At 41.8% G+C, this 12,303-nt stretch overlaps 1 protein-coding gene across 4 annotated transcripts in view; it reads left to right on the plus strand.

The window, feature by feature from the left end:
• klf12b (Kruppel-like factor 12b) overlaps positions 1 to 12,303 on the plus strand; it is a 40,585-nt gene that overhangs the window by 2,169 nt on the left and 26,113 nt on the right. The window contains exon 1 of one of the 4 annotated variants that reach the window (XM_046053895.1): positions 10,754 to 10,772. The exons of the other annotated variants lie outside the window; for them this stretch is intronic. The gene's annotated coding sequence lies outside the window, so the exon portion shown is untranslated. Of the gene's footprint in view, positions 1 to 10,753; positions 10,773 to 12,303 lie in introns of those variants that run through there. 4 annotated transcript variants of the gene reach the window in all.

Raw genomic sequence — 12,303 nt, forward strand, 5'->3', positions numbered from 1 at the left:
TACTTCCTTGTTAGAAGCAGATTGAAAGACCATGAAAGCCATGTAAACAATCGTTATTTTGTACTGAGCTGAACATAACGGCTTGAACCAGTAACAGAGCCAGCAAAGACAGTATGTACCACTGAGCTAAAAACAGTGTGAATCAGCACTGAATGCCGCAGTTGCATGAATGGTGATGTGTTCACTTATTGATGTATACTAAAAGTAATTTGAACAATGATGCAATTAGTTAGCTTTGAAAAAAAGTGAACAAAATAGTCAATGACTAGGAACCTTTGAATGAGCAAAATGTTTTGTAATTTCCACCCTGTTGCAGCATTTTCAGTAGAGAAATTGATTGAGTTGTTTTAAGTTGTCCTTTTCAAATGTTTGGATTTGCATCTTTAACAAAACAAATTACCATTTTGGTAATATTTTTCAGTGTCTGCACTGTACATCATGCACACCTGGAAGAATAATTATAAGAAATTAAAATATGTGTATTTTTTGATCCGATGTCCCTACTGGCAGGACGATACGAAACGCCATGGTTAAGATTTATTTGGGTTTAACCACAAAAATGTTTTGGTTAGTTTAAAGGGAGTGTAAGTGATTCTGCAGACAGATTATTAATATTTGAACTGAACTACCAAAGAAATGCACCTCCCTCCAATACTCCCTCAGAAGCTCCACCCCCCAAATTTGAAATCTACGAGGTTTGTGTTGAAACACTTTCACCTTTGCCTGGTCATATATGTGCCGGTGTATAAAACTCAACACTGTCGCACATCACTCTTTTGCATGAGCACGAATGCCACCTGTTGCTGATTAGCTGGAACAATGTTGTGTGGCATGGTCCACAACACTTTATTTGTTTTTTATTTACAGAGTTAAAATCCAATGTTTTGTTGTCCCATCCATCCACCCTGACCTCTTCCCTATGAGGGCTTTGTGGCTGTAAAATAACGTCACACCTTTTCTCTCAATGAGTCATAATTCCTAAAAGCTGTGGAGAGCTTTGTCTCTTAAAAGTAAACATGTCGTTTTGGGGTATTTGCTGAAACGACTGATGCTCTTGTTTTCCTTGGGTGGACAGTCTCAATAATTTGCTATGCTGGGATGCACCAATGTAGTTTGTCTGTTTGGTGTTCTCTCAACACATGATTTCTGGCTCTCCTCAGGCTCAACCAGGTGCTTCAGCTTGAGATGGTGAAATAAGTCTGTTGTGTTGTCCTCTTTTGTTATTAATGTCTGCTTGTTGCTGCTGTACGTCCACTTATCAGTGTTGTTAACTATATAATAATAATAATAATAATGATCCTTATTTGTAGAGCACTTTTCAAAAACAAGTTACAAAGTGCTTTAACAAGTGTAAAGAATAATACAAAAAAAAGATAAGAGCATGAAAATTTAATATAAAATAAAATATAGATATATAAAATAAAATAAAATATAGGTATATAAAATATAAAATATATAAATATAAAGAATAGGTATATAAAATATAGGTATTGTCATGAATAATATAATGTGGTACATCTCTAGCTGTTTGCCTTCATCAAAGCTTCAAGCTGCCACTGCCACTCTGATTCCTTCAATGGCTCAACCCCCCATCCCAGACACAGTCAGAGGGCATATGATAGAGATCAGTCCAGGTGGGGGGGACTCCATTAAAAAGCCAATCACCAACGGATAGACTCTATCTGTCCATCAACACAGCTCTGCCCAGTGCATTTAATTGCATGGCAGGATTCCCCCACAAAAGGCACCATCTATCTGCCACAGATCACAACACAAAATTGAGCGTGTGTTGACAGATTGACTCTTTCAGGAAGAAGTGCTATGCTCTAGTATGTGCAATCTAACGTACACTCAATTTCTTATTCAGAGAGATGTGAAATTCCCTGTATTACCCCTAATCAGCTGGGTTAACTGCTGGCATATTGACTGACTGCTGTATCATTGATCTAGGTGGGTGTTATGGAGTGTATCATCATTGATTGCAGATAGACTGCAGTGCACTATATGGCTGGATTCAATTGGGTCCCTGACTGTAAGCTACGGCCAAAGAGGAGTGAGGCAGATTATAGAGGCTGGGTAAGCTAAAGGTGCATTGTAGGATATCCTGTGGTCCCTTTCAGCCACAAGAGACTGCCATAAACAAAACACCTGAAATGCATGCACAACACCCACAGTCTCTTACAATAGACTAGCATGTCAAGGGCATGAATATGCAATGTGTGAGACAGACAGCACCTAAATAGATGGATGACTTTGTATACTGATAGATGTACCTGCCCACAAAAGCTAACTAAATCGACAGGACAAATAGTTCATCTATAGAGAGCCTTAATCATCCGAAACATCTGCAGTTATTTTGCTGTTGTTTCATTCTAAATAGCAGGACATGCTTTTGTAGTAAAGTTGAACTTGAGTGAAATAAGTATACTAATATTAATAGGTGAAGGCTGTGACCTGAATTCCATGTGCTGTTATTTCACCATGTCAGAAGATGACAAAATGTTCTCTCCTTTTGCGATTTCTCTTGTGGATTCAACCTTTGACCTCACTGTCCAGCCCACGTTTGTTTACCAAAATTGAGTTAAGGGTGTACATGGAGTGCTAGAGCATGTGTGTTTTGTGACTGAGTGAGAGAGAGAGAGAGAGAGAGAGAGAGAGAGAGAGAGAGAGTGAGGGAGGGGGGAGAAAGAAAGAAATAAAGAAAGAGAGAGGGCACGGAAAGTATTGTGCAACTGCCAGTGACTGAGGTTGATAGTCTCAATAGTGAAGACAAACAGAAAGAACTACAGCATGGGTGATTATAGCTTGTCAAACATCACTGTGAGTATTTTGATTTTTTTGTTACATTTTTCTGTCGAATACTTATAAGGATCCTGTTATTGTTTGAAGCCTCTCTAGAGCAACCAAGCTTTAATAGAAATAAAAGAACTGCCATAAAACAACAAATGGACTTAAGGGAAGCAGTATTTAAGATGATGCAGCCTGACCAAAGTGTTGATCCAAGTTTTTCTTTTTTCTACTAATGACACCATCTCTAGAGTAGCACACTCAGTACTTACTGGAAGTGAGTCATTTAGCAGGGCCTGACCCCAGACTCTCTTTTAAGGTTGCTCGACATGTTTCCATGGCTAGGATGGAAAGGTATGTCAATGGAAGGCCTGTCTATCTGTGGTGATGTTTCCCCTTTCAACCTACTGTGTATTTTTCTTTTGCCAAATATGGTTGGTGAACAGGAGGAAGGAGAAAAGGAAGGAAGCCAAGAAAGGCGGATGAAAAAGCAATCAAGTCAGCATTTTTTGAGCGTTTTGGACCCTTTTTGAGCTGGCTTTAGAAGCAGAGTTTCCCTTTATAGAATCTTGAGGGAGCTGCATCTCTCTAGCTTCAGTGCAGATGGTTTTAGCAGACCTGCGTAAGGATGCTGCACAGATCACTGTGAACTTTGTTTCCAGTTGTACTGTAGGTCAACTGTTAGGAGAGGAAATTATGCAAACAACATGTGGAATCCATTTGGGGATCCTGTGGCATTCCACTGGCTTTTTGGCTTTACAATTGAATGTCGGTTCATGCTATGGACCATAACTCATCTCAATTAGCTACTTCAACCAGGTATCAGCATGGCAAAGCATCAGTTGAAAAAGAGGAAAAATAATCAAAGTGAAGGCGTGAGGAGATGGGTAATAGAGGTAAACATAGCTGCTGTCTTTTATTAAGTGGTGTTGGAGAGCGGGAATGGGTCAAACCAGTGGGGAAAACGTTGTGATTGAAAATAACTGCACACACATTTGATGTAACAAGTGTCAGTGTGTTGGAATGTTTTGGTTGGTCCATTATTGTCTGTTTCCATGTGCGGTGCGTTTGGGTAAATTTGGTTGTGTAAGCACAAAGTGAGGTTAGATAGGGCACTTAGTGATGCTACATGAAGAGGACTGTGAGAGACTATTAAACATTAAGTGAAATGCATGTGTGCTTGTGTGTCTGCATATATGTCTACATAGCTTTGTTTGAATTACAAGAGATAGTGAGTGAGGAAAAAAAGAGAAAGGGCACAGTCTGAGTGTTTAAGTGTTTGAGCTGATATTATTTCTATTTGACTTGTTTACAGTAGATACTGTAGATGAGTCAGTGTATTGGTGCCTCTGCGTGCTTGCATTGTACAGTTATTGTAAAACATCTAGGTCGATCTTTGAGAGTGCATATGAGTGCACATGTGCTGTGATGCATTCAGAAGACAAGCTATTGTGAGTAGCATGTACACAGTGCATGTGTTGGGGGAAGGGGGATCGCTAACACACACATTCAGACATACATGTTGTAACACAAGCACACACACTCACTATCAGAGCCTAGGGGGATAAAAGGCAGTAGCCTAGTCAAAGAATCCCCCATTAGGGCAAGAGTGTACTGGAAGGAAAAGAGAGTATGTTAGTGGTGGTAGGGGAAGGATGCAGGTTATTGTGAGGATGCTAATCTAATGCATACCACCTCCCTGTTGGGGCAAGAGATGAGAGCAGGGGTTTTGACCCTCTGCTCATAGAAAGCAATGACTGGGTGTCATGATATATATATCTATATGTCATGATAGATATATATATATATATATATAGGGCTGCACGATTAATCAATCGCGATGACGTCATATGCGATTACATAACCGCAAAAAGTGTGCGATTTAATAAAACAGAAAAGGTGTGTGAGACACTCCTCTCTGTGCGCTGCAGTCTGCTCATTATCTCCGTCCACACTCGCATGTGCCCCTAAAAAACCGATAAGCCTATGTGCAATGACAAAAATGTTGTATGAGCAGTGTGCCAGTAACTTTTACTCAACAACCCACCATGACCCCTCTCCCTGCCCCACCGCTAATCGTTCCTAACGTAGTGGACGCGCCACCGGAGTAACGTTACCGAGAGAAAGGCCGGTGCTCCAGTCGCTCTGTGACAGAAACAGAGAGACGTCTGCAGCTGAAGCAGTTAAGACAGAAGAAAACTGGGAGAATATAAAGAAGATTTGGGTTTAGCTAGCAGACCATTTAACGTTAGCTGTATCGGTGCCTTTTGTTGTTCAACTTTTCACAGAGCCGACGTGCTTGTCAGTCACTTTTCGTCAACCGACCAATCACAGCCTGGATGGGGCGGGACAATAAAAAAGTTTGACGTGCTACATCAAATCATTAAATGTTGAACAATATGATTATTGACAAGTTAGTACTTAGTATTAACACATTAGAGTAGTGTAGAGCCTTGAGATTTGACGAATAAAAACAACCCACAGAGATAAAACAGTTGTAACTGGATTTAATATTTGACTAGTGGTAAAAAAGTATACTATTATATGAAATTCTAATGAATGTAGTATTTAATATATTATTGTTATACCAATGATAAAATAACTCAACATGATACTCTTTACTTAATACACTCATGTACAGTTCCTCCTCCAGGTTGTGGATAGAGACTAGCTAGCTAGCTACTTCCTTAAGCAAGTAGTCTATTATATATACAAGTAATCTATTATATCTCAACATATGTATACCTGTGTATACATATATACACACAGGTTTTCCTGTATTTTATTTATTGTAGATTCTGTACAGAGCTGTGCCCACGATGCACCTCGGCCAGTTTGAGAGGACTATTAAATACTGCAGTGTGGTCACCTCAACTTGGGACCTATGCACTGAGAGTAAATAAGAGACGAGAACAGAGTCACTGGGTGCATTTTTTTATTGATCCACTGGAGCTAACCTCTTTTTCGCTATCTGCCTCTCTCTTGCACACATACAGTATAGCCGTACAGTTTGTAAGCCTCGCCATAAACATACAAAGAATATTGCAGTATCTTCATACTCTCTGCAATATCCCCCCCCCCCCCCCCCCCCCCCCCCCCCCCCCCCCCCCCCCCCCCCCCCCCCCCCCCCCCACACACACACACACACACCTGTGTGAAGGGTGTTCTAGAGAGGTCACTCAATTATGATGAAGCAAGAAGACCTTATGGTGTATTGGCTCTTTAGGAGCTATTTTGTTGCATCTGTTTGTGGTTTCTTTAGCTCAAACAGAATATTTAACTTATTATTTCTCATGATTACATCAAAATGATCTTCCATTGGACGTAAACTGTATAGAATGGCATCACAAATTGCTTTGACAAGTCGAAGCTCACTTGAGTAATGCCACCTCACTTTAGCGCTGTCACGGTCATAGCGTGTTTAGCTGTTTCTCTGCTGCATCTGAGGCACATGATGCAAGAGGATGTCAGACTCTTCTGTTTACCTCTCTCGAGCACTGTGGAGGAGTGTGTGTGTGTGTGTGTGTGTGTGTGTGTGTGTGTGTGTGTGTATGTATTTGTGCGTGTTTTTGGTTTGTGCATGTAGGTGTGTGTGGGTGGCTGTTTGTGTTGAATGGGAATCTTTATTCTTCTTTCATGAGCAGAGCTGCAATATTGAGAGACAGAGTTGTGTGTCTGTCTCTTAATCTAAGATAAATATGGTTCATTGTGGGTGCAGGCAGAGGTCACAAGGTTTTGTCTGTGTGTGTGTGTGTGTGTGTGTGTGTGTGTGTGTGGGTGTGTGTGTGTGTGTGTGTGTGTGTGTGGTAGCCAGATTGTAGAACAGAGCAGGGGCTCAGGAAGTCAGCTTTATAAAAAGTGCATTTGACACAGACGGAGACACAGACAAGCCAGACAGCGACGACTCTTCTTTTCGCTTTGAGTGTTTCCTCTCAGAATAAGTAGCTTCTTCATTTCCCACAATGTCACAAGACCTTAGAAGGGATGGAGGTGGTACTGGCGGAGGTGGGGAGCTTTTACAAAGACAAAAAGTCACAAAAGAACTTGAAAATTCACAAAAGATTTTGTCCCTTTTGTCCCTTATGACAGGCTAATGAAGAAATGCAAGGTGTTGAGTTTTTTATCCTAACATTTTAAAGAGACACTAGAGACATATCTGGTTAGTATTAAAACTGACACAACTTATATTTAACTGTCATGTGCTTAGTTTAAATAAGGGCGTTTGGGCTGAATTTTAAGTGTGTGACAATGACAGTATGGGAGTATTTTTTTATTGTTGTTCAGTACCGTTTGAGCAACTTTTTATTAATATTTGTACATTTGTTTTTTATGTAAACATTCTGACATAGTGATGCTGTATGTTGTGTCCTCCCACCAAAGTGTTCCTACAAAATGTGTGTGTGTATGTGTGTGTGTGTGGTAGTGAAGGCAGTGGACTTGAGCTGCATCCGGCGACCTCATCCCCCTCATCCCGACAGGATTACTGACACAGGATCCCCCCTGCCCCTGGCAGAAATAGCAAGGACCCAAGGGCAATCCACCAGAATATGGGAACTTCCGTGGGCCTCGCTAGTGTGCAAATGTGTGTTGTTTGTGAGTGTGTGTCTGTATATTTACATGGGTATCAACTCTCTTTAAATGGAGCTGGTTTCCTCTCAGGTGCTTTGGCCCCTAGCTCAGGCAAGAACATGAGTTCACTGCTCTTTCTCTCACACACACAAACCCCTGTTTTACCCATCTGACTATTCAGTCATTGCTCCTGCTTTTGAGAGAATGTAATGTATATGAGACTGTATACTGTATATGAAGGAACGCTGTTGTATGAGATGTGTACAGGAACTTACATAATGAGGTCATTGTGCAGGGATAAAAACATTTGGCACTCCACATTATTGCTGAGCTCATTTTCACATACAGATACTGTATCAAACCCCCTGAACCCAGGGTCATTTAACCTTACATGGAACCCATTCTGCGTAGCACAAAATGCCCATTTTTGATTAAAATAACTTAACTGTCCACTATAAAGTAGACCATTTAAAACTTTTAAAAGCAAAAGTCTGTAATCTATGAAGACTTTCACAGCGTTTCTGTTTCTGAACATATCACAACTTTGCAATATTTGATGTTTTCTCAACGGCAGGTTTCACTGCAAAGGAGCTTGATTTGTGTTCTGATGTACGGATCAATCAAATCAATACTCACCCTTTGCAATGTCCACTCAGCCTATGCAAATGGTTTTAGTGTCCATCTTTGAGGCTGTCTCAGTCTATTCACCTCTGTGTCTTTGGTTTAATATCTTACGTTTCTTCCTGTACATGGACTTGACAAGCATTTTTGTTGACAATATCCTCCTGCACGACCAGCTTTATGTGTACTCGTGCAGTCTTGGAATATTTTGTTGTTCATGACATGCTCTTTAAATAAAATTATCACTTTTTTTTATGTGGTTACCGTGCTGCTGAGTTTTGTGACGTCAAGAAATGGAAGGCTGCAATGTGGGGAAGGGAGCCCATTTGTGTACGCCCCATCAAAAATATGATATTATCAGACAGATAGAGGATGACATTCAGTTTAAATTGATGGGACCTGATAAGCTCCCCTAGAATGGCTGTATGTCCCAGAGATGAAAACATCCAACACATGAGAAGTGTATTCTGTCCAATAATAGCTGTGGTCATGAAGAAAGCTGTGTTTTCCCTCTGTGGAACTTATTTATTCCCAGAGGAAAAGGGCAGGGTGTTTTGAGGTAAAGTGCATCAGTTGAGTGCATCTCTAAGGGGTTTTTAACCCTAAAGGGAACTTTCGTCTCTTTTATCAAAGAATAGTGCATATAAACTGTGGTTTAATGCCATTGTGCTTGTCTGGGGTTAGAGATGTCCACGGCTCTATGAGCAGCGAGGTAGCAGCACTCTGCTCTCTTGAGCCTCGTTCAAAAATGTCCCAAAAGCATCCAAAAGACTTCGCTTGCTGCTCCTGCCAAGGAAAATACAGCTTATGAAATGGAAATTCTGAGACCATTCACAGAGTGCCAGGAATGATTAGAAAAAAAGACTATGTCCATCTCAGTACATCCAGGAGTGAAAGCAGAGGGAAAATGCACTTCCCCACCTTGCTCACACAGACACACACATAACAAACAGCCTCAACACAGTTTACCTGGTATGTGCTGTTTGGGGTTAGACTGTAATTAAAGGGGAATTCCACCAATTTTATACATAAATGTCAGTTAAGTCGTCATGGGGAGTAAAAACAGTTGTTATCTTCCGTGGCTCTGGAGGGAATTTTGTCAAGTCCTGATGATGTCATCAGAGGTGACAAATTTAAATTGTAAGTAAAAGGTAAATGGCTACATTTATGTAGCACCTCTGCCTCTCATTCACAGAAGGTTCTGGCCATTAGGAGCAATCTGGGCTTCAGTATCTTGCCCAAAGACATTTTAACATGTGGACAGGAGGACCTGGGGATCGAACCGCCAACCCTGTGATCTGTCAATGACCTCCTCATTAGGTCTTGTGTGGGCATCTAAGCTAGGTGTTTATCTGGTGTTACCTTTTTCTCTATTATGATTATATTTAGCTACTGCCTCAATAACACACTCAGTTACTAAGTTAATAAGCATCAAGATATTTTTTTTTGCAAAGGCTAACTGTGACTGCACTCCTTTTTACCTCTGTTTTACTATTTCTACAGATGTTACATGTTGCTTTTTTTTAAATCCCAATTTTCTATGATATTTGTAAAACAGATGTCAAAAAGTCTGAATCTGGTTTTGACTAAATATGTAGTTTATGCCTTATGGCTTTGTAGGGCAGCTCTGACCTCTGTGGGTTGATGGTTCAAGTCTGTTGAACCTTTGACCACACCAAGCGCCTTTATTTGCCTGGATGCAGTTACTCTTTAAGTAGTAACTCTGCAGGGAACCATTTGAATGGGCTCTCAAGGCCAGAATGAGGCCAACAAGATGAGGTCATAAACAGACACAGCTTAACATGAAGCAGACTGAGGTTGAGATTGAAAATCAGTTTCGATTCAGCTGTGGCTCTATTGTGTCTACACTGCTTCCAAACAAGATAAATGATTTTCACTGCACGTATATTAGACTTTTATTTTCCAGTGTCACTCAGCCAATTCACTTTTCTAGCAAGCATTTTTTTTTGTAACCTGTCTATTGAGCATGTTGTAAACATAGTCAACTTTCACTACTTTTCTAAATGTTACTGCACTGAGGGACTCAAATGAGAGGAAGCGGGGGAGTGTGTTGGTGAGCTAGTAGTTGTAGGCTGGTTATCAGGCCAATGTGTCACACCAGGGTGTCCAGGGGCACAGAAAGGGGAAGTGAGTCGCGGCAAAGAGGCCGGCGGCACACAATGCAGGCAAAACACAGGAAATGCTCATGACACACCACCTACAGCTGTCCTTTTTATGCATTTGCACATATAGCACTAGCTAATCATTTGTTTCTGATTTGCAACATTTGGAAATGTTTTTCCTCGCTGTTTCCCTCTCTTGCCTTTCCTTCTTTCTTTTTGTCTTTGGTAGAGGACCGGGTGGGAGGGGGTCTGTTGGCATTCTTGCACCGTGTGCTTTGCGCTCGACTGGGCCTTGGCTCTGGTCCATATCCCCTCTCTACCCTCTCTCGCTTCTCTGACTCCCGCCCCTCCTCCTCCCCACTAAACCCCCCCTCAACCTCTTCAACTCCCCTTGGTTGCTTCCCCAACCACTGCTCCTGCCAGCAACTTTGTGCTCGTCAACAAACCTCCACCCTCACTCACTTCTCTTGCTATCACCTTCCCTAACACTTACTCATGTATCTCTGATAATTCATTGCCCCCCTTTCCTTCCCCTCACCCTTTTCCATCTCTCTTCAATCCCAGCCCGTGGCAGCAGGTCCAGCCTCTGTGACACAGATGCACCCAGTTGCTCTGGGCGCTCGACATGGGAACGAGGCATTGGCCGGCCCGTCTGTTCCAGTGTGTTTCAGGGTGTGTGTTGTTCATGTGTATGTGTGCAAGTGTGTGCACATGAGAGAGAGAGAGAGAGCGAGAGAGAGAGAAGAGATGACACACACAGCCGGATACTAAATCTGGTTTCATGAGTTTGTTTAAGCTTAACTTTCACTCAAAATATGTGTTCATTGCTGTGTGAGCGAACAGCCAGAGACGGTGTTCACGCATGCATGTGCTGAGAGAACGTGAACTCATAGCACAGGTAAGATAAAGCTAAAAGGCATGTCATGAATGAGCCAAAGACCTGCTCTCATTGGGGTTTGTAGGCTCGTTAGAATTTTTACATGTTTTACTTTTGACATTTTTGGGGGTTTACGTGTAGCATGTGTGTGTGCTTGTTTGTGTGGACATCTGTGTGTATACGAGTATGATGTCACTAGTGTATGAGGTCAACAAAGTCAGAGGCTTTCAAATGAGGTTTGGCACCTCTAATTGATCAAGCTAGTCTGTTCACGGTAGGTTTGCTCGGGTTTTATCCTTCCCCTACAGCTAGTTCCCATAGCCTTCGTCAGCACAGAGCTGTAAGCCATCAGTGAACTTGGAGACAGTGGACCTGAGGTCATAGATGCGGCTATGTGGTGGGAGTTTCAGTTCATACTTTGAAATGCATTAACAGACACAAATATGCAACAGAAAAGCGAAGAGAGCAGCAGACACTGGAATATGTATATTTCAAGCATTTTTGCTGCTGGCCTCAATCTTCACCTGCTCCCTTTACCTTGTTTTTTTTATTCGAGGGATTTTGGTGGGGATGGGAGGGCGGGTAGCTGAGAGAAATGAGATGCCTCAACACTCCACTGCCCTCCACTCTCCATCCAACTCCCCCACACACCTGGGATGGCCATTTCATTTCAGAGTGCAGCAAATGGAAAGGTGATCTTAATCTACCCTGTTTCCCTCTAACCCCCCTCCCTCTCTCCATCTCCCACACACAGAGTCTCATACTGCTGATGGACAGCACACTGCTAGTTGCCTAAGCCTGCCATCAGCACACCAACTTTAGTGATGGAAAATACTGGATACACTTTGGTTTATTACCCTGAACAAATTCTCTTCATTTCAAACACAATCTTTGTTCATATTGTTATCTTTTTGGCTTGTGATCTTGAAGTACTAACTGACCAACACATCCTCATACCTAAACAACATGAATAGGTTGCTTTGCAATGGCTCCCCAAACAACATATATGACCGCTGGAAAGTACCAGCGACAGGCGTACCGGACCTTAAGTACATTAAACATGTGGTTAATGCTGTGAAATGGCTGCAGTCTGCTTAGGTTTAGGCAAAAAAACAACTTGGTTAGGTTTAGGAAAAGATCATGGTTTGGGCAGAGACGGTTTAGAAAGGAGACAGTTCACTTAAGAGTCATTTCCTGTATTTTGTCACTGCCCTGGCCCTTTAGGAAACTAGCGGTGGATCCTGAGTCAGTTCACTCTAATAGGAGAAGTGAACATGAGCACAGATTATACCACTTCTTTTGTCCCATAGTCACTGAAGTAATTTT

The sequence above is a fragment of the Micropterus dolomieu genome, linkage group LG07, assembly GCF_021292245.1.
Source record: "Micropterus dolomieu isolate WLL.071019.BEF.003 ecotype Adirondacks linkage group LG07, ASM2129224v1, whole genome shotgun sequence".
In the NCBI taxonomy this organism is placed as follows: Eukaryota; Metazoa; Chordata; class Actinopteri; order Centrarchiformes; family Centrarchidae; genus Micropterus; species Micropterus dolomieu.